The sequence below is a fragment of the Staurois parvus genome, unplaced genomic scaffold (genome assembly GCF_062004578.1).
Source record: "Staurois parvus isolate SC_StPar_1 unplaced genomic scaffold, SC_StPar_1.0 ptg000540l, whole genome shotgun sequence".
Classification (NCBI taxonomy): domain Eukaryota; kingdom Metazoa; phylum Chordata; class Amphibia; order Anura; family Ranidae; genus Staurois; species Staurois parvus.
This window is the reverse complement of record NW_028318336.1, coordinates 1,760,001-1,778,904: the sequence shown is the minus strand read 5'-3', so window position 1 is coordinate 1,778,904 and position 18,904 is coordinate 1,760,001. Positions and strand designations below refer to the sequence as shown.

The following is an 18,904-nucleotide window of genomic DNA, read 5'->3' as shown; positions in this document are numbered from 1 at the left end:
AATACGGGGTAATGAAATACAATGATGATGAAGCTGCACAGGACCAATACAAACAGGAACACCCATCCTCCAAGCAGAAGCCCGTCAAGAATCACCCCGGACAATCACAAAGCTTACCTGGAAAATTGATGACACAGTCAGTGTCTGTAAATGCTGCCTTGACATCCTCCACAATCAAAGCTCCCGGACCGGGGTTCAGTCTAATGATAACTTCCTCTGAATTCTGCTTCCAATCAATCATCATTTCTGAAAACAGAACAGAATGGGTTTTAGTGATGTACTACCACACATGCCTGAAAGCAAGCAATACATTTACCTTTTCCCAAAGCCTCCATTAGTTGGGGACTAAAGTGGGACAATTAAAGTGGACTTTGCATTTCTGGCATGGTCCACTTATTTGTTGCGCCCTTCCGTAGCCTCCCTAGCGGTCCGATTATGTCAGTATTTCTGTGCTCAAAGCGGTACATTTTTTTGCATGGAAATATGTATTTTTTTTATTGTAGGGCTGTAATTTTTAGAAATAACTCACTGAAATCTGTCCGAACAAGAGTCTAGTAAACATTCCGGGTATGATAAAATTTGAAACACGAAATCATAAATTATAATTTAATAAATAATCATAAAAAATATAATCATAGATTTAATTCAATAATATAATCAAACCAAAAACACTGAAATGTGAAATAGAGCGCCAAGTTCGCACATCGCTGAGCAAAGTCCCAAAATCGTTTTCAGTGTCTGATGAGGAATTTCCCCCACGAATCATTATCACTCAATTCTGCAAGTGGTTCTGATTTACTATCGCTGTTCTCTAGCCGGTCTAAAACCGCTTTTGACCTAAAGGGATGCTTTTTGGACGCCATGGACGTTTCTCAGTTTCCAGGCAGAAAGAACAGTAAAAATGCAGGCAGGGCGCCGGACAAAGCACTCGGGACAAAATGTATGTGAAATGGTTTGATACAGGAATGTTATACTATGTGATTTTAGTGTATTTTATGAATGTCACTTTTTAAAATGTTCAAATCTCCCGCCAGTCCCAGCAACGCACGTCCCGACGCTCGCAGGGAGCGGAACCCAGAAGACGGATGCCGGCATCGGCCAGAGGAGATGGCCGGGGACGCTGCAGGGGGGACATCGTGGGAGCGCAGGACAAGGTAAGTGCTGCAGGGAATCACTCGGGACAAAATGTATGTGAAATGGTTTGATACAGTAATGTAATACTATGTAAGTTTAGTGAATGTCACTTTTTCACATTTTTTAAATTTCCCGCCAGTTCCGCCCCCCGTACGTCGCAGGGAACGGAACCCGGAAGACAGATGCCGGCATCGGCCGGAGGACATTGCCGGGGACACTGCAGGGGGGACATCGCGGGAACGCAGGACAAGGTAAGTGCAGAAGAGATCCCGGAGCAACGCTGCAGTGTATTCCCGAGTGTAGCTCGGGGGGGGTTACCGCTTGTGGTGCTGAAACTTTACCCCGAGCTACACTCGGGAATACCGCCAGGGGGGGTTAAACCTGTGATAATAAAAATAGATACTATACTCACCTTCTCCCTACTTCCATAATGCCGGGGGCGATGTCATCCTCCTGCCAACAAGATCCCTGGGAATGCAGAGAAGCCCAAAATCACACAAGAAGACGCTGCAGTACAGTGAGAATCATCTTGTTGGGTTACTCAGCATTCTCAGAGAACCGGATGGAGGGAGGATGGGTGACATCAACCCCCCCCCCCCCCCCCGCATTACAGAAGTCTAGGAAAGGGGGGTACATATAAGGGCCAATTCAGTCAGCAGATTAATGCGATAATCCATGCAGTGTTGCTAGCAGATGCATGTTCCTCCACCCCATAAAAGTGAATGCACATGCAACGTCAAAACACAGACACAAATTTGAAATGCATGTCAAGCGGGCGCATGGATCCAAATGTAGATGCTCTGCATTAGGCTCTGCGCATGTGCCCCTGCCTGCATGTCAAATTTTGACGTGCGTTTGTATGTGTTGACGTTGCATGTGCATCCACTTCTATAGGCTGCCTACACGCAGCTATGAGGTGGAGGCGCATGCATCTGCCAGTGGCTCTGTAAGGAGGGCATCTCTAATCTGTCATTTCCATGAGCCCTATGGCAGGCCATACATTATGCACTTTTCTTTCCATCAAACATGGGTTGAAGAAAAGAAAAATCGCTCGGTTTCCCCATCAACATAGTTAGTGTTGATGGGGGAATATCTCGTCACACAATTGTATTCTGAGAGCGAGATGTTTCCAAGCCTTCGGAACACAATGATCAAAGCCAGCAGCTATAGCCACCGGCAGTGATCACATTTTTTTTTATTTTAACCCCTTGGCACCGGCGCCTCCATGGCCTAAAAGGGTTGCAGAAGCCGGGAGGTGGGGTGGAGTTTTAGGGTCATGTGACCGCCGTGATTCGCAGTCACAGCAGTCACATGCAAGGTCCCGATTGAAAGAGGGGATCGGGACCTTTCTGTGAGTACCGGACATGTGTGCTGGGAGCGCGCACTCTCAGCACATGTGTTTTTCTTCATTACACGAAAATGTGCGTCCGCTCGCTGTCAAAGCCCAGATGCCGGAAAGCCGCACATTTGCGTGCGGCCGGCGTGAAGAGGTTAACTAAGACACACCAGGCTGGTTGTACTGAAGTTGATTAATGGAGGGAGATAAAAATGTGGCTGGTTCCTGCTGAACTGGCCAAACTTTGAGTAGTCTATGGCCAGCCTAACCCCACAGGTTATTTTGTCACAATAATGGTTTTAGGGAAGGGGGCTGCTTAAATAGGCAGGTCTTGTCTCTGAGGTGGAAGTTCGGTAATAATAGTTAAAAAAAAAAACAAACAAAAAAAAAAAAAAAGGAGAATAAATGAGAGCCGGTCTACGCCATTCAAATTCCAAATATTGTGATGCTAATGCAGGTATAAAAAAAAAAATGAATGCAAATAAGGGCAGCACAGTGGCTAAATGGTTAGCACCTCCCCCTGGCAGTACTCGGGTCATTGGTTCAAATCCCAACCACAGCACCACCTGCTTGGAGTTTGCATGTTCTCCCTGTGTCTGCGTGGGTTTCCTCTGGGTACTCTGGTTTCCTCCAACACTCCAAAGACATGCTGGTAGGTGAATTGGCTCCTGTCTAAACTGTCCCTAGTATGTGTATGTATGAATGTGAGTTAGGGACCTTAGATTGTACACCCCTTGAGGGTTAGGGACCTTAGATTGTACGCCCCTTGAGGGTTAGGGACCTTAGATTGTACGCCCCTTGAGGGTTAGGGACCTTAGATTGTACGCCCCTTGAGGGTTAGGGACCTTAGATTGTACGCCCCTTGAGGGTTAGGGACCTTAGATTGTACGCCCCTTGAGGGTTAGGGACCTTAGATTGTACGCCCCTTGAGGGTTAGGGACTGATGTGAATGTACAATATATATGTAAAGTGCTGCATAGATTGATGGCGCTATATAAGTACCTAAAATAAACAAAAAAAATAAAATATCCACTTCCCTGAGCCAAAGCCAGATGACCCAAAATCAGTTTGGGGCCTCCAAGGTAATTAATGCAGAAAGAATATTTGGAGCGGTTACTGTTTCACGGAAAAAATTTAAATTGCTTAATGGAAAAATTTTTTAAAAAAAAGGTATAAAAAAGGTAAACCGACGTCGCAGGGAACGGAACCCGGAAGACAGATGCCGGCATCGGCCGGAGGAGATGGGCAGGGACACTGCATTTTCCCCACCTCCCGATCCCTGCTGTACTTACCTCCGTGGGGGATAAGCCACCAGCGGTCACACAGCCAATGCTGCTTTTTGAGGGATGTGAAATCCCCGTTCTTTCTGTAGGCTTGCCTGAACAGATCAGAGCAATGTGCTGTACAGACCAATCCGAATCGCTCTGATCTGTCCGGAAAGCGCTGCAATAGAGAAGAATGGGAATGTCAAATCCCCAGACGCCGCACCGGCTGTGTAGGCACCAACGAAAAGGTACAACAGGACTGACGTTGGAATTTGCTCTTTCAGCTTTGCTGAAACTAAGTTTAGGGATGGACAATTCTTTGAAAATTTAACAGTCACCGGATGATTTCCAGGCCTTCTCAAAAAGACAAAAAAAAAAAAAAAGAGCTTTTCTTCCTGTACTTTACTTGCACAGACACTCCATGCATGCTACCACCTCCCAATAAAGTCAACACAGGTTGGGCCCAGACAAACAGGTTTGTATAGTCTAGCAGATCAGCTTAACAGCATATTAGCAGCCATTCAAGACTGAGAAACCGAAACAAAATTCTAAGAACTTTTATGTTGAGAAATCTACCCAGATACTACCCTACCCGTGCCCTCCGCTCCTCACAAGACCTCCTGCTCTCTAGCTCCCTGGTCTCCTCCTCCCACGCCCGATTGCAGGACTTCTCCAGGACTTCCCCCATCCTCTGGAACTCCCTACCCCAATCCATCAGACTGTCACCTACCCTCCTCACCTTCAGGCGCACCCTGAAAACCCTCCTCTTCATGGAAGCCTACCCCAACCTCACCTAAACACTAACCTCCTTCACTCCTCCTACCACTCCATCCCCCACACCCATCTCCTCCTGTACCACCTTCCCCTCCCTCCTAGATTGTAAGCTCCAAAGAGCAGGGCCCTCGAACCCCTCGTGTATTGTATTGTTACTATCTTGTCTCATGTTATGTCCCCTTTGCTACTGTACAGCGCTGAGCATACCCTTTGGCGCTATATAAATACTGTATTATAATAATAATAATAATAATAATCTAAATATGTCTGCAGTTGAGATTATAGTTCTTTATAACTGAAAACAGAAAGAGGGCGCGCCGGCCTGGTGCATTACCTTAAAAAATGTATTTACTGAATGATAAGAGTAGGTATTGTGCTCACAAAATGACAATACAGAGGCAAGTCCTCGAAACGCGTCAGCCTGCTGGAGGTCCACAGTTCCCATTACAGACACCCAGCTTGTGTGGATTTGACAGAGCTGTTCTTATACGATGTGCCTTTGACTGTATTGTCATTTTGTGAGCACAATACCTACTTTTATCAAAAGCACATCGTATAAGAACAGCTCGGTCAAATCCACACAAGCTGGATGTCTGTAATGGGAACTGTGGACCTCCAGCAGGCTGACGCGTTTCGAGGACTTGCCTCTGTATTGTCATTTTGTGAGTACAATATCTACTTTTATCATTCAGTAAATACATTTTTTAAGGTACTGCACTTGGCCAGTGCGCCCTCTTTGTTTTTCTCTATTCGGCACACTTGGACTTTCCCAATCATTTGAGGGCAGCAAGACGTGTATATCCCAAGAAATTCATGATGCGGTCTCATCCTGTTGGGAGTCCATCCCTAAGCGCAGGAGTATTTCTTCACCCCGAAGAACCGACTGACTTGCATCAGTTTACACCTGCCTACTTCCAATCTGGTCCATTATGGAAGGGATCTGTTATCCTCCATCTAGGCCAGGGGTGTCCAAACTATGGCCCTCCAGCTGTTGAAGTACTACAAGTCCCATCATGCCTCTGGGTGTCTTGACTGTGGATGTCAGTCTTGCAAGGCCTCATAGGACTTGCAGTTCCTCAACACCTGGAGGGCCATAGTTTGGACACCCCTGATCTAGGCGGATCAGAGGGCAGTTTGGTGTAAACGGACAGCGGAGTCCATTTACTCCTGGCCGCCCACAGAGCAGAACGGGCTCTGTCTGTATTTACTTTGCATAAATGGGAGCGGACAAGGACCTGTCATCCCCCCGCTCTGCTACGATCAGTAGGGGGATCAGCGGCCAGCTCCACTGCCGATCTCAACAAAGTCCACCCCATGTAAACGAGACCTTAAAAGGTTCTAAAGGTCCAGATGTTGGAAGGATCGGTGAACAGGTGACCACTGTGATTGGCTATCACATTGGACACATGATCAGGAACCAATCCCCGCTGGTTACTGATCATTAGTAATGAGCACACACTCACACAGAAACATCAGCTGCCCAGCGATGCATATGTGCTCCATGGGTGTGTTAAAGCCCACCCTTTTGCCGCCGCGTGTAACAAGGGCGAGGGCAGTTTAAAGAGATCCTTTGGGGTTCTCACTGCTGCAGAGTATTGCATGGAGATGGCCCATTAATAACCTCCAGTCTCTATAGAGTGCAGTCAGACTGTGGCATGGGGCAAAGACTGACACACAGAACATATACAAGGGGGAGATTTAAACATTGGTCTGTTAGGTCATTCACTCAGGCCTGGCCTTTTTAGTAGAATTTTTTTTTTTTTTTTTTTAACTACTTCCCGTCCGTCCCATGTAGATAAACGGCCAGACGGGAGCGCTGCTGAAGCGGGTTGACGTTTCTAAACATCACCCACGTTCACTGCCTGTGCACGCTGCCTGGGAGCACACGGCACCGCGATCCGTGCCCAGACACAGTGGAACACCGATCGCTGTATGGGACCTCTGTGTGAGGTTCCGATCATGTGATCACTGATTGGCCAATCAGTGATCGCATGAATAGTAGTAAGCAAGATGTCACTTCCTGACATCATTGCTTACTACTTTTAAAATCTGTGAATGATCACAGAGGTCACATGGTACAAGGCTATTCACAACAGTCTTGTACCATGTGACAAGCTGTGACCAATCACAGCTCACACAGTAGTTCTTAATGGCTGCAGGAATGCGACCAGAGAGAAGGAGAAATGATTGCTTTTACAGCCTTTATGGGTGTAAAAGCAATCAGTGTAACAAAAAACAAACAAACAATCTTCATCACCCCCCACAAGTAGTACAGTGTCACCATGGTGACACTGTACTGCTAGGGGGACAGTATGTAAAATATAAAAAAATAAAATAAAAAAATGTAAATAAAAATGTTTAAAAATTATAATTTTTGGTTATAAACTAACTGAATACATTTTGGCCAAGATTTTTGAAGAAAGATTATTTATTTGCAAAATTGTATAAGAAAACGCACTGTTTTTAAAAAATCTTTGGACTTTTTCATTTATATAGCAAAAAATAAAAATCCCAGTGGTGAATAAAAATAAAGTGTTATCCGTCTCAAAAAAAATGCTTAAAAATGCATATGGGTACAGTGTTGCATGACCGTGCAATTGTCAAAGTGTGACAGTGCTTAAAGCTGAAAATTGGCCTGGGCAGGAAGGGGGTGAAAGTGTCCGGACTTGACGGGGTTAAGACTACGCATTGGTAGCTCAGGCCTCATCTCGCATGGGAAATGTATGGAAGAAAACGTCATTTGTTTGCAGTTGCTTGGTGACAACCACAAGGCGCTCTCTTGCACCTCACTGGTCCTGCGACGCCATGGTGACAACTTGCTAACATACAACTTTTAAGGTAGTTTCTCCTCCCGGGATTTAAAAGGAAAATTATGGTGAACCAACCAGAACAGTTCTGTAATAGAATGGACAATTCCGAGTATACAAACCAGTCTGATACAATTTGAAATGATGTGTTAGGTAATGTTGTCACTTTATGCCGAGGAAAAATACTTTCTTTGTAAGGAGACAGAAACAATTGAGTACTGTCCCTGATACTTTTTTTTTTTATTTGCACTAACATACAATTTTGAGGAAAGCTTTCGGGGTATGTCCCCTTCAAGGTCCAAGCAGTACTCAAGTAAGGAGCCAATTATATTACCTCTGCATGGGCACTGAATGGCCTACTAAGGCCCAAACTGTGGTGTGGACAGCATTGGATTACTTTACCCCAACTTGCAGTATAGGAGTCAGCAAACAGGTTGGACCACATGTGCCAAATCTGGCCCGCCAGCCCATTTCATGTGGCCCCTGCACCTCTCCTGCAGCTGCGGCACCCCGCTTATCTCAGAGGTCAGCAGCAGAGAGTACAGAACTTCTCCTACAGATCCTGCCCCTCTCCAGCCCTCAGGTCTCAATATTCAGAAGGCTCCAATCCTCCTCTGGTCTTCCTCCAGACCCTGCACTTTCTGCTGTCCAGCTCCATCCCCAGCTTGAGTGAAGTTCCTCTTTATAGTGATACTAAAGCTTAAATTTTTTTTCTTGTAAAGAACAAACATGTCTATAATTATCTGCTCTATGCAGTGATATCGCACAGAGCAGCCCCGATCCTCTTCTTTTCAGGGCCCCTGGCTCCTCCCCCTCAAGCAGTGCCCCCAGAGAAACCCGCACGCCCTGAGGGCACTACTGTGTGCTTGTCCCCAAGCCACTGCTCAATGCATCCATATGACAGAGAGCCGTGACGCGGCCTTGTCCCCCCCGCTCTCGCCTCATTGGCTCACTGGCTGTGATTGACAGCAGCGGGAGCCAACAAGCATAGAATACATCTTTTATGCATAGAATACATGAACGGCAAAAACCTTCAGCCTTTAGAACCACTTTAAATATAGCTTTGCCAGCATATTTATTAAGCCATGTCCACTGATTAACCTCATTGATATGTCCCAGCTCCTGAGTGTGCACAACAGAGCCAAGTAGCAATGCTCCATAGTTCGCTGAAAACAGGTCCGAGTGTAAAAACAGGTCCGAGTGTAAAAACAGGTCCGAGTGTAAAAACAGGTCCGAGTGTAAAAACAGGTCCGAGTGTAAAAACAGGTCCGAGTGTAAAAACAGGTCCGAGTGTAAAAACAGGTCCGAGTGTAAAAACAGGTCCGAGTGTAAAAACAGGTCCGAGTGTAAAAACAGGTCCGAGTGTAAAAACAGGTCCGAGTGTAAAAACAGGTCCGAGTGTAAAAACAGGTCCGAGTGTAAAAACAGGTCCGAGTGTAAAAACAGGTCCGAGTGTAAAAACAGGTCCGAGTGTAAAAACAGGTCCGAGTGTAAAAACAGGTCCGAGTGTAAAAACAGGTCCGAGTGTAAAAACAGGTCCGAGTGTAAAAACAGGTCCGAGTGTAAAAACAGGTCCGAGTGTAAAAACAGGTCCGAGTGTAAAAACAGGTCCGAGTGTAAAAACAGGTCCGAGTGTAAAAACAGGTCCGAGTGTAAAAACAGGTCCGAGTGTAAAAACAGGTCCAATACAATTTGAAATGTTAGGTAATGTTGTCACTTTATGAGTTAGAATACTTTCTTTGTAAGGAGCCAATTATATTCCCTCTGTATGGGCACTGAACGGTCTACTAAGGCCCAGCTTGTGGTGTGGACAGCATTAGGATTACTTTGCCCCAACTTGCAGTATAGGAGTCAGTGAATGGGTTGGACCACATGTGCCAAATCTGGCCCGCCAGGCCATTTCATGTGGCCCCTGCAGCTCTCCTACAGCTGCGGCACCCCCCTCATCTCAGCCCCACCTTGTCTCAGAAGTTAGTAGCAAAGAGGAGGACAGAACTTCTCCTACAGTTCCTGCCCCTTTCCACCCTCTGGTCACAACATTCAGCAGACTCCAGCTCTCCTCTGGTCTTCCTCCAGACCCTGCACTTTTTGCTGTCCACCCCCAGCTTCTTCCCAGCAGCAGCACCTGGTTAAGGGGGGCGCACTATGATGTAAGGCGGGTGGGGGCTCTTTACATCGGATGTAAGTTGGGGGGGGCGGTATTGTGCTCTGGACATCTAATCTTACAGATACATACAGCCCTTTGAGGGCAAACATAATTCTGATGCTGCCCACGATGACATGGAGTTGGTCACCCCTGGGTTAAATGTTTTTTAATATTTATTTCAGGTACTTATATAGCGCCGTCCAATGACACAGCACTTTACATATATATTGTACATTCACATCAGTCCCTAACCCTCAAGGGGCGTACAATCTAAGGTCCCGAACCCTCAAGGGGCGTACAATCTAAGGTCCCGAACCCTCAAGGGGCGTACAATCTAAGGTCCCGAACCCTCAAGGGGCGTACAATCTAAGGTCCCGAACCCTCAAGGGGCGTACAATCTAAGGTCCCGAACCCTCAAGGGGCGTACAATCTAAGGTCCCTAACCCTCAAGGGGCGTACAATCTAAGGTCCCTAACCCTCAAGGGGCGTACAATCTAAGGTCCCTAACCCTCAAGGGGCGTACAATCTAAGGTCCCTAACCCTCAAGGGGCGTACAATCTAAGGTCCCGAACCCTCAAGGGGCGTACAATCTAAGGTCCCGAACCCTCAAGGGGCGTACAATCTAAGGTCCCGAACCCTCAAGGGGCGTACAATCTAAGGTCCCTAACCCTCAAGGGGCGTACAATCTAAGGTCCCTAACCCTCAAGGGGCGTACAATCTAAGGTCCCGAACCCTCAAGGGGCGTACAATCTAAGGTCCCGAACCCTCAAGGGGCGTACAATCTAAGGTCCCTAACTCACATTCATACATACACATACTAGGGACAAGTTAGACAGGAGCCAATTCACCTACCAGCATGTCTTTGGAGTGTGGGAGGAAACCGGAGTACCCGGAGGAAACCCACGCAGACACAGGAGAACATGCAGATTCCAGGCAGGTGGTGCCATGGTTGGGATTCGAACCGACAACCCTAGTACTGTGCTAACCATTTACCCACTATGCTGCCCAGTATTCTATACATTTTGCATAGTTTGGAGTACATACACATACTAGGGTCAATTTAGACAGGATCCAAGTCACCTCCCAGCATGTCTTTGGAGTGTGGGAGGAAGCCGGAGTACCCGGAGGAAACCCACGCAGGCACAGGGAGAACATGCAAACTCCAGGCAGAGGGTGCTGTGGTTCGAACCAACGACCCTAGTACTGCCAGGCGGAAGTGCTAACCATTTAGCCGCTGTGCTGCCCAATTGATCAGCTTGTGACCAACCAGCCAACCAACATTTCAATCCATGGATGGGGTAGTGGCTGAACACTGATTGACTTGTGTACAACCAGCCAGCAGCACTGATTATTGTATTCTACTGACAGAGAAGACTCCCCGCCGGCAGGATTCAACAGCTCAGCAGGAGTGATTCCCCCATTTATAAATCGAACATGTTGATGGGAGAATCAGTCCAGCAGGTTGAAAAAAAAAAAAAAAAAAAAAAAAAAAAAAGAAGGAATCCTGTATGGTCTGCGTTACCCAGTTCTCTGATTGGATGGAGCTTAGCCCTAAACTAAGTACAAGAGGCAGCCTTCTGTTACCGACCTTTCTTGGTTTCACCGCTGGACACCATCTTGCCTTCTTTGCTTTCCTGATTGATGCGATCTTTTTGCTTCTTTCTGTTGACAGCATCTTCGGTTCCACGCGTCACCCTTCTCTGCCCGGCGCCCTCGGCAGGATGGGACATCTTCTGCCGCTTGATGGAAACAAAAGGGCCCCCAGGGTCTGTAACAGTGTCTGGGTCAGGGGTTCGACGTTTTCTACCTGGGCCAGCTATCTTGGCGACTCTCTGTGGGTAGACGTTCCGTCAAGGAAGAAATAATCTGCAGAGAGACAAAGATTACACTCAGTACTGTCAGGGTATCAAGCAGGAAAAGTGTGCAGAGAGTCCACCTGCGGACATTTTGGACACTTCTGAAGATGATATTATTATACAGGATTTATATATTATTATTATTATACAGGATTTATATATTATTATTATTATACAGGATTTATATATTATTATTATACAGGATTTATATATTATTATTATACAGGATTTATATATTATTATACAGGATTTATATATTATTATACAGGATTTATATATTATTATACAGGATTTATGGCGCCAACAGTTTGCTCAGCACTTTACAATATAACGGGAGACAATACAGCAACAATACAGTTCAATACAAGAGGGATAGGAGGCCCTGATCCTGGGAGCTTACAATCTAGGAGATTAACCACTTGCAGTCCGACCGCTGTATATAAACAGCCGGACGGTGGCAGTCCAGGGGCAGGTTGCCCTTCATAAACGAAGCCTGCTGTTTTAGACTGTGCGCGCTTTCTGGGAGCGTGCAGCACCGCGATCCGGTGCCCGCTGTGTCCTCCGGACACAGTGGAACACCGATCGTCGTACGGGACCTCTGTGCGAGGACCCGATCATGTGATCACCGATTGGCCAATCAGTGATCACATGCAGAGTAGTAAGCAAGATGTCACTTCTGACATCATTGCTTACTATGTGTGAAATCTGTGAATAATCACAGAGGTCACATGGTACAGGGCTATTCACAACAGCCTTGTACCATGTGGCAAGCTGTGACCAATCACAGCTCACATAGTAATTCTCAATGGCTGCAAGAATGCAGCCAGAGAGAAGGAGAAATAATTGCTTTTACAGCCTTTATTGTTGTAAAAGCAATCAGTGTGTAAAAATAAAAAAAAATCTTCATCACCCCCTACAAGTAGTGCAGTGTCACCATGGTGACACTGTACTGCTAGGGGGACAGTATGTAGAAAAAAAACAAATATAAAAAAAATTAAAAAAAAAAAATTTTTTTAAATTATAATTTTTGGTTATAAACTAATTTGGGTTATTTTATTTTATTTTTTTTACTAAAAAGATAACTGAATACATTTTGGCCAAGATTTATGATGAAATATTTATTTGCAACATAAGAAAAACTTTTTTTCTAAATTTTTTAACTTTTTCATTTATATAGCAAAAACATAAAAATCCCAGCGGTGAATAAATACCACCAAAATAAATCTTTATCCGTCTCAAAAAAAATGAATATGGGTACAGTGTTGCATGACCGCGCAATTGTCATTCAAAATGTGATAGTGCTGAAAGCTGAAAATTGGCCTGGACAGGAAGGGGGGGGAAAGTGTCCGGACTGGAAGGGGTTAAAGTGCAGACCTAGATATAAATCTTGCATTGCCAGAGCATTCATGTCCATGCTAGGAAATGGAAAGGAAGGACGCACACAGAAGTACCACCTGCACCAGCGTCTGTTCGCATGTACATTAGTTCCTCTGATCGTTTGGCTGAAGGTGCCTGCAGATGTCCAGTGACTGAGTACCTTCTGCTCTCAGGCTGAAGCTGAACAGTGAAAGCAGACAATACATATAAAGGAGATGGCAGGCAGAGGACCAGATTTTTTTTTCTCTGCTGCATCTAAGTAACACCTACAGGACTTGTCCCTCCCCCAGCCTCTGACTGGCCAGTGACAGTTGAAGCAGCAAACTGATGAACACACCTTTCTGCTCTATCTTCCAACCAGCTTGTTCCTAGTTAGCACATGGGTACTGCAGTACAGCTGACTGGCTTCACGTCTCCCAGTCTGAGCTCTGCGGCACAGGGAACCGCAAGAAGTTAATACCAATTCAAATTCAGTTAGTTAACCCCTTCACACCTAAGGGTAAAACAAATCTTAAGGAGTTCCACTCAACCTATCAAAAAACAAAAAAAAGTCAGCAGCTACAAAAACTGTAGCTGCTGACTTTTAAAAAAACAGCCACTTGCCTGTCCCTCGGTCCCGCGGTGTGTCCCCCACAGCCCGTTTCACCAGCCGCCCTGTATTCCAGGAGGCCGGCATCTTCAGTGTGGGCACCCGGCTGTGATAGCTTGCAGCTTCACAGCCAGGTACCCACTGCACATGTGCGAGTAGCGCTGCACTTCCTGAATGGTCCTGTAGTCTTCTGTTACGTGTCCCAAAATACTACAGGAAGGGAGGACACCTTCGGCTTTCGATCGCCTAGGCGATCGGCCTAGAATTGGGAACGGGTACCTGTCAAAATCGGATACCCGCTCCCCCCGTCCCCCAAAAGGTGCTAATCCTTAATGGGAGCAGTCCATAAAGCGGAACTTCCCCTTTTGGGTGGAGCTCCGCTTTAATGCCTGAGCACAATTTTACAAAGCTGATGTGTGTTAGTAAAACTCTCCATATCACCACAACTACTTTGTACATCCAGGTGGATTATACTGCGTTTTTTTCAGGACAAATTGGGCTTTCACTTGGTGGTAAATGGTAACGGATATCTCCTGATTTTTTTTATCAAAGGAAATCTGGCGCAAAATAGTAATATATATATATATATATATATATATATATATATATATATATATATATATACACACACCGTATTTTTCGCCGTATAAGACGCACTTTTTCTTCCCCAAAACTGGGGGGGAAATGTCAGTGCGTCTTATGGAGCGAATATGGAGTGGCCGGTCCGGTATTTCCACCGCGGCCGTGTCAGAATACCGGGCTGGCCGCTCAGCTCTGCAGCGGGACCTTACCTGTTCCTCTATCCAGCAGCGTACTGTCTTCCCGGCTTCTGTAGTGTAGGCACTGGGCATGACAGCCGGGTGCCAAGTGCGCAAGAAGCGATGCTTTTTGTGAATGGTAAGGCGGTACCTGGGACACATGACAGATCCCAGAAGCCGCCGGACCAATCACAAAGCGCAAGTGCTTCTCGCTCATGCGCACTGGGCACCCGTCTGTCATGCCGAGCGCCATTACAGAAGCCGGGAAGACAGCGCGCCGCTGGATCGAGGAACAGGTAAGATCAAACAAAAACTCTGCGGAAGTAAGAGCGGGTACCTGTCAAATTCAGGTACCCGCTCCCTACCTCCCCAAAGGTCAGCAGTCATCTGTGCTGTCCGCAGTCTCTGGTCATCCCTGTGCTGTCCGCAGTCTCTGGTCATCCCTGTGCTGTCCGCAGTCTCTGGTCATCCCTGTGCTGTCCGCAGTCTCTGGTCATCCCTGTGCTGTCCGCAGTCTCTGGTCATCCCTGTGCTGTCCGCAGTCTCTGGTCATCCCTGTGCTGTCCGCAGTCTCTGGTCATCTCCTGTACTGTCCGCAGTCTCTGGGCATCTCCTGTACTGTCCGCAGTCTCTGGTCATCTCCTGTACTGTCCGCAGTCTCTGGTCATCTCCTGTACTGTCCGCAGTCTCTGGTCATCTCCTGTACTGTCCGCAGTCTCTGGTCATCTCCTGTACTGTCCGCAGTCTCTGGTCATCTCCTGTACTGTCCGCAGTCTCTGGTCATCTCCTGTACTGTCCGCAGTCTCTGGTCATCTCCTGTACTGTCCGCAGTCTCTGGTCATCTCCTGTACTGTCCGCAGTCTCTGGTCATCTCCTGTACTGTCCGCAGTCTCTGGTCATCTCCTGTACTGTCCGCAGTCTCTGGTCATCTCCTGTACTGTCCGCAGTCTCTGGTCATCTCCTGTACTGTCCGCAGTCTCTGGTCATCTCCTGTACTGTCCGCAGTCTCTGGTCATCTCCTGTACTGTCCGCAGTCTCTGGTCATCTCCTGTACTGTCCGCAGTCTCTGGTCATCTCCTGTACTGTCCGCAGTCTCTGGTCATCTCCTGTACTGTCCGCAGTCTCTGGTCATCTCCTGTACTGTCCGCAGTCTCTGGTCATCTCCTGTACTGTCCGCAGTCTCTGGTCATCTCCTGTACTGTCCGCAGTCTCTGGTCATCTCCTGTACTGTCCGCAGTCTCTGGTCATCTCCTGTACTGTCCGCAGTCTCTGGTCATCTCCTGTACTGTCCGCAGTCTCTGGTCATCTCCTGTACTGTCCGCAGTCTCTGGTCATCTCCTGTACTGTCCGCAGTCTCTGGTCATCTCCTGTACTGTCCGCAGTCTCTGGTCATCTCCTGTACTGTCCGCAGTCTCTGGTCATCTCCTGTACTGTGTCCGCAGTCTCTGGTCATCTCCTGTACTGTGTCCGCAGTCTCTGGTCATCTCCTGTACTGTGTCCGCAGTCTCTGGTCATCTCCTGTACTGTGTCAGCAGTCTCTGGTCATCCCTGTGCTGTCCGCAGTCTCTGGTCATCCCTGTGCTGTCCGCAGTCTCTGGTCATCTCCTGTACTGTGTCTGCAGTCCATTAGTTCAGAATTTTTTTTTCCTGTCTTCTGCCTCTAAAACCTAGGTGCGTCTTATACGGCGAAAAATACGGTATGTATATATATATATATATATATATTATTATTTTTTTTTTTTTTTAGCTGTGTGTTCCTTGTTACTACCATAACCTGGCACCAAAGAACAACCCGAAATTAATTCTCCAGCTCTTGACGATCGCAGCGATACCATATAGGTGTATGTTATTTGTTGTTTGTACCCGTAGTACAACCCAGAAACAATGATGTGCATTTTGTTTACCTAAAACACAATGACACCAATTACTAAAAAAAAAAAAAAAAAAAAAAAAAAAAAAAAAAAAAAGGGGGGGGGGGGGGGGGCAAGAAGGTCCAGCATAGGTAAAGAGTGGACACCTTGGTACTGATTTAACTTTTCACCCAACACAACGACTCTGCATGCACTCAGTTGATGTAGCGATCCCCATAATCTTTGGTATTACATGAACCATTCACAGTCTAATCATCGCAGACGCAGATGTGGCTCCAGGATTACTCGGTCGCCATCTGTGTGCCACAATGAGGAATAGATTTCAGCTGAAGGCACCAAGCTGCTGTCAGTGCTAAGAAAGAGTTCAATTACCGCCAAATAATAGGCCTGCCGAGGAATCGGGCAAGAGCCGGTCCGGCAAGCTGCACAGACAATGACAATGTAACAATTCATTGTGTAATTCAATACGGTCTTCATTCCCCATCTGTAATATATAGCCGTCGCTGTTTGATGGAATCGCTAAAAGTAAACAGAATACCATATCCCAACCACAGCACCACCTGCCTGGAGTTTGCATGTTCTCCCTGTGCCTGCGTGGTTTTCCTCCGGTTACTTTGGTTTCCTCCCACACCCCAAAGACATGCTGGTAGGTGAATTGGCTCCTGTCTAAATTGGCCCTAGTATGTGTATGTATGAATGTGAGTTAGGGACCTTAGATTGTACGCCCCTTGAGGGTCAGGGACCTTAGATTGTACGCCCCTTGAGGGTCAGGGACCTTAGATTGTACGCCCCTTGAGGGTCAGGGACCTTAGATTGTACGCCCCTTGAGGGTTAGGGACCTTAGATTGTACACCCCTTGAGGGTTAGGGACCTTAGATTGTACACCCCTTGAGGGTTAGGGACCTTAGATTGTACGCCCCTTGAGGGTTAGGGACCTTAGATTGTACCCCCCTTGAGGGTTAGGGACTGATGTGAATGTACAATATACATGTAAAGTGCTGCGTAAATTGATGGCGCTATAGAAGTACCTGAAATAAATACCATTAGGTGCAAATCTGACATTTCAAACAATTTACTTAAGTCCTCGCGCACACGGGGCGTTTTTACAGCGGCTGTTTTTGGCTTTTGACGTTTTTTTCTACAGCCAGTAAACCCCCCAGCATGTTATCCTATGTGTCCATACACACACAGACTGGAATCAGCATTTTTTTTGGCTGGGGAAAAAAAAACCTCAGAACTAGTGTTTTTCTAGAGGAGTTTTTAGCTGTAAAAACACTCTAATGCTGAGAAACGCTGCAAACCAGCGTTTGACTTTTTGAGCAAAAAAAGGATTTTTTTCTGGTCAAAACAACACAAACGCGAAAAAACACAACTAAACGCTACTGCAAAAACGCTTAAAAATTCAGGTTTTTAATGCGACTTCACACAGCTAACGTTACCAGCGTTATTAAAACGCCCCGTGTGCGTGAGGAGCCTAAAAGTTGAGCAGCTTTTGTTCTCCATTACCAGCTATTCCAGGTTCCAGAGGTGCCCTCTACTGTTCAACAACCAGATTCACCAGTAATTCAACCACTTGACCTCCGGAAGGTTTTACCCCCTTCATGACCAGGGCATTTTTTTGCTATTCAGCACTGCACTACTTTAACTGGCAATTGCTCAGTCATGCAAAACTGTACCCTTTATTCACACAAACAATATATTCTACCTTCTTTTATAAAACATGTCCGATAAAGTCAAATTGTATCTGAATTCTGCTACATATTTTTGGTAAAATAAACCCAAATGTGTAGAAAAGTATTGGTTTGCATAAAAGTTATAGCGCCTACAAACTATGGGATGGATACTGGAATTTTTTTTAACTCGGAATGGCAGTGATCAGTGACTTATAATGGGACTGCGATAGTATGGCGGGCAATCTGATGCTGACACTTGACTAATACAGTGATCAGTGCTAACATATACTGAAAATGTACTGACACTGGCTGGGAAGGGGGTTAACATTTAGGGGCAATCAAAGGGTTAACTCACTATATCCAGTCTCCCCGGACCCCGCATTCACTATATCCGCTCTTCCAGGACCCCACATTCACTATATCCGCTCTTCCAGGACCCCGCACTCACTATATCCGCTCTTCCAGGACCCCGCACTCACTATATCCGCTCTTCCAGGACCCCGCACTCACTATGTCCAGTCTCCCCGGACCCCGCATTCACTAGGTCCAGTCTCCCCGGACCCCGCATTCACTAGGTCCGCTCTCCCCGGACCCCGCATTCACTAGGTCCGCTCTCCCCGGACCCCGCATTCACTAGGTCCGCTCTCCCCGGACCCCGCATTCACTAGGTCCGCTCTCCCCGGACCCCGCATTCACTAGGTCCGCTCTCCCCGGACCCCGCATTCACTAGGTCCGCTCTCCCCGGACCCCGCATTCACTAGGTCCGCTCTCCCCGGACCCCGCATTCACTAGGTCCGCTCTCCCCGGACCCCGCATTCACTAGGTCCGCTCTCCCCGGACCCCGCATTCACTAGGTCCGCTCTCCCCGGACCCCGCATTCACTAGGTCCGCTCTCCCCGGACCCCGCATTCACTAGGTCCGCTCTCCCCGGACCCCGCATTCACTAGGTCCGCTCTCCCCGGACCCCGCATTCACTAGGTCCGCTCTCCCCGGACCCCGCATTCACTAGGTCCGCTCTCCCCGGACCCCGCATTCACTAGGTCCGCTCTCCCCGGACCCCGCATTCACTAGATCCGCTCTCCCCGGACCCCGCATTCACTAGATCCGCTCTCCCCGGACCCCGCATTCACTAGATCCGCTCTCCCCGGACCCCGCATTCACTAGATCCGCTCTCCCCGGACCCCGCACTCACTAGATCCGCTCTCCCCGGACCCCGCACTCACTAGATCCGCTCTCCCCGGACCCCGCATTCACTAGATCCGGTCTCCCCGGACCCCGCATTCACTATATCTGGTCTCCCCGGACCCCGCATTCACTG

The 18,904-nt window shown here is 47.3% G+C and overlaps 1 long non-coding RNA gene across 1 annotated transcript in view; it reads right to left on the bottom strand.

Annotated features, from left to right (window-relative positions):
- Positions 1 to 117: 117 nt before the first annotated feature.
- Positions 118 to 18,904, bottom strand: part of LOC149451431 (uncharacterized) — a 30,615-nt gene continuing 11,828 nt past the window's right edge. The window contains exons 2-3 of the long non-coding RNA XR_016315029.1: positions 11,051 to 11,328; positions 118 to 246 (exon numbers count right to left, since the gene is read on the bottom strand). This is a non-coding gene — a long non-coding RNA (uncharacterized LOC149451431). The remainder of the gene's footprint in view (positions 247 to 11,050; positions 11,329 to 18,904) is intronic.